Source organism: Hermetia illucens, chromosome 4, assembly GCF_905115235.1.
Source record: "Hermetia illucens chromosome 4, iHerIll2.2.curated.20191125, whole genome shotgun sequence".
NCBI classification, from domain to species: Eukaryota; Metazoa; Arthropoda; class Insecta; order Diptera; family Stratiomyidae; genus Hermetia; species Hermetia illucens.
The window spans coordinates 41,549,331-41,553,544 of NC_051852.1; positions in this window are offsets into that span (position 1 = coordinate 41,549,331).

Genomic DNA, 4,214 nt, shown 5'->3' on the forward strand with positions numbered 1-4,214 from the left:
ATCAGGGAAAATTGTTTAATTTTTGGCATTTGGAAGTTGGTCCCTGATAGAGGTCACTTTACAAATATACATATGGTTCCCAATATTCCCTAAATGGGATAGAGGAAGGAGCGGGTGCCGGTGTCATTGGTCCAAGGCAAATGTACTTTGAGCCAATGGGCAGCTACACTAGCATATCCCAGGCGGAAATATATGCCATAGACAAATGTGCCTCCTTTAATCTGCAAAGGAATTACAGGGGGCAGAACATATCTATTCTCACCGATAGCCAAGCAGCGATCAAGGCACTTACGCCCAACCAGGTGAACTCTAAACTGTTGTGAGAAAGCCTTGAGAGATTGAATACACTCGGCTCGTCCAACAAGGTCCGGATACTTTGGGTTCTAGGCCATGCTGGGTTGGAAGGCAACGAGGCAGCGGACGAACTAGCCAAGGAGGGAGCAGGAGCGCCTTTGCACGAGTCAGAACCCTTCTGTGGAATCGGAAATGGTTTCATGGCTATGAATCTAAGAAATGAAGAGGAACGGTTGAGGGAACTATACTGGGCGGGCCTACCAGGGATGAAGCAGTCCAGGGTGCTTATTGGGGGATACGAACCCATACGCATAAAGGATTGCTTAAACCTCACGAAAAAGAACTTCCGAATCATAGTGGGAATTCTCAGTGGTCATTGTCGGCTGAACTACCATCTAGGGAAGCTAGGGATATCTACGGACACTGCCACACTGCTTTGTGAGGAGTATGACAAAACCTCTATACACGTCCTGGGACAGTGTTCGGCACTTGTGCAAAGTAAGTCGAGGCATTTGGGAGAATACTTAATACCAGATGCAAAGCTGAAGTAGGGAATATACTAAAGTTCCTGCCGGTTACAGGCCTGCTTGAGATACTATGATCAATAGGAATACTATAACCAGTAAAACGTTCTTTAAGGACGCGATGCGACTTTCTCTTAACAGAACAATAAGAAATAGGATAGAGTGTGGCCACTATGCTTACACGTCATCGTTCCAATTCGACGAAATTAGTTTTAGCTCCCTGATTTCTGGCCGAGAAGTCTACGCTTCTCCTCTACTGTTTCTGCACTACATGATTCAAGAGCGACCCACGCGTTGGCCACCCTGAGATATTAGATTGTCTTTCTTAAAATGTGAGCTATCCGCTGCTATTCCCTTTAACCAATACATCTGCCGATACCTAATCCTTAGACCGAAACAAACTTTCCTTTCGATATTGTATTGGGCATGACTACCCTGAAAATACTGCGGAAGCGGGTATTAACTTTTGGAGTATCGATTGCATTCACTTCCCATGTGCTACTTGCATATAACAGACAGCGCGGATCTAGCGTTGCTAATGCGTTGGGTAGCATCATGCTCGAAACAAGGCTGCCAAAATAGACAAATTCATGAACGCCTTCCACGTTCTGCCTTTTAACACAAGTACGAAAAGTGCGATGACCAGTCAGACTAAGAATATTCGCTGGTGTTCATATTGAGTCTGGCCCTGACTGTCATCTCTACATCCTGGCCAGGATCCATGGCTCGATAAGATGGCAGATAAATATTATCAGCGTAGTGAAGCTGTTTAAGGAAATACGATATGTTCCATCGAAATCCTCCGAACAAGGCTACTTGAAGGACGTCGCAGATTGCAACCTTAGTGGACGTCACTTTGGAATTCAAATTACTCAGAAATTTCATCTCGATACAACACGTGACATTTTATTCCATCATATGTGGCTCTGAAAATAGAACACCTTTCAGGTGTGGAGTGTACCCGATATACTTCCTGTTCATTCTGTCGAAAGGATCAACAAATCCCTCAGGATTCACAAACCAGGCAAGCAGATGAGAGGAATTCTTTTCGCGGAAATGTCATTAAAGCATCAACTAGCCAAATAGTTGATGAATAAATTCAAGGATATGGTTAATTCGTTTAAGACTAAATTGCCAAAAATTCCAATGATCCTCGCAGACTCTTCAGTAGATTGGAGAACTCGAGAAACAAGAGACAGTCTTGATGTTCTTTGAAATTCAGGCTCTTCTTACCAGTATTCCGGTCAAAGAAGGAGCCACTTTAATAAAGGATTAGCTACATCAATAACAATATTAGCCAAAATACAACTACACGATGGGAAACCCTCTCTACCCATTCATTTGCGAAATCTTAATGTCCAAATTAGGACCATCGGAGAACAACAAGTCGAAAATAATTTCAACTCTCTCAATGGATTACATCCAAATATTGAATTCACCCTAGAAGTTGACGAGGATGAAGGCAACTACCATTCTTAGACCTGTTATTGAGAAGCATACAGAACATATTACACCGGAAGATCTGCAACGGCTTCCAAACTAGTCATTCCTAGCACTTCGGACCACGCTCATCAGCACAAAGTCGTCTCTCTCAAGTAGGTGACGCACACGGCTCTCAAATCCTCGGAGAGCGTGTTAAAAGAGACCACACATTCAAGAACGTATACATCTCCAATGGCAAGCGCTCGTTAAAGTAGAGGACCTGGTTTGAACTCTTCTGCAAATTGCAACAAAGTATACATCGGATAGGCAAAAAAGGTGTGTGCAGAGCACCTCAAGAAAAGGAAGTTGGCAAGAAAACATCCGCTTCTTCGGCGAATCTAGTAATCAAGATGACCAGGTTAATGAGGATCCAATTTCACATACCGGGTGGGTACCCGGTATGTGAAACAAGAAACGGTATATGTCGTCATAGTTTTTCCCTGCTCCCCCTCAACGAGCTGGCGATTAGTTTATTTCATTTTCCTCTTTAGCTTCGAATGACTTCGCTATTGTAAATTGAAGCAAAGGTTTTACTTGTGTTTTTTATTATTATTAAAGCACCAAAAACGTGTCTTTCAATATTTTTTTATAATCCTAGTTTACGTTAAGTCCGCATGTTAAAATGCCGTCTACTTTTTTCTTCTTTATGATGAGCAGAGTACCCTCTAGCGTGGCAACTAAAAAACACTTGTTTTGGATATGGTTGTAAAAGTTGCTCTGTATTTCTATAATAAACTATGATATCGGGCTGCAAAAAATATTACGCATGCTCATGATATTAGTAAATATATGGTGACAAATTCGTATTTGTATCTTTATCCAGTTCTTCACAAAAAATTCTAAAATGACCGGAACAAAACGGCCTTCACACGGGATGATCCCCTAAATGTCATTACGAATTTAACCCAATTTAGGATTCATCAAGAATTTTTGAATCATGATATGGAGTTAAGGACTTTACTAAAAAAAAATTTACCTGTTGTCTTTGGAGTTCATCGATAGCCAATTTTCTTCTGATCTAGAGTTTTGCTTCATTAAGGGTTTACCAAAGAATAAACTGAGATCATTGCCCACCCTAGGTGCGATTCCCTCTAATAGTTCCTATTGCTAGCACTTAGACATCCTGACAATACAGACATTGTCAAGTTTTTGAATCGATTGACAATATCCGTAGCCATTTTCAACCATTCTGCTCCGTAGGACAAAGGTGATGGCACCTCTTTTTGGCGCTGCCCTAATGAACGAGACGGTCAGTAAATAAAAACAAAACTTTTTTGTTTGTGGCATAATCCTACATCTTCATAGATGACCTTCTCTTTGACCTTGTGCTCCGTTGACCACTATCAATCCCCGCAAAAGCAAAATTTTGTTGTTGTGTGTTTTGTTATAAGTGCGATGTCATTGGTAAAAAATGTCATCCGGAGTTAGCTACCAAATGATTAAACTGAACTGCCAATAAATCTGAATTGTACTACCTCTGACCATATGCCAGAAAAGATTGTAAAGAGTCAACATTAGTTACAGTGCAGATAATATAATATTTAGGCGGTTCACTCAAAATCTCCCTCAGATATAGGAATATAGAAGAGAATGTTTAGACCAATAAATTGGACAGACCTGGAACCGATTTTGCTAGCGCCTTGGTGGTAGTAATTTGCGTCTCCTGGCTCGCAGTACTTGTTAGTTATTGACCCCAGATGGTCCTAAATCAAGAAAAATTTGGCCTTCTCGACACGAAACCTAGACCGCTAGACCCCTAGACTGTTATCATAGGCACTGGCGGTGTTGCGGGGAGCAAAACGACGCCTCTATTCACTTCTTTCGTGATACCTAAACTCTAACCAGACCCAAAGGATACTACTAAAATCGTTCTTTGACTATCTCAAAGAAATATCTAGTTGTAGGATAAGGAAT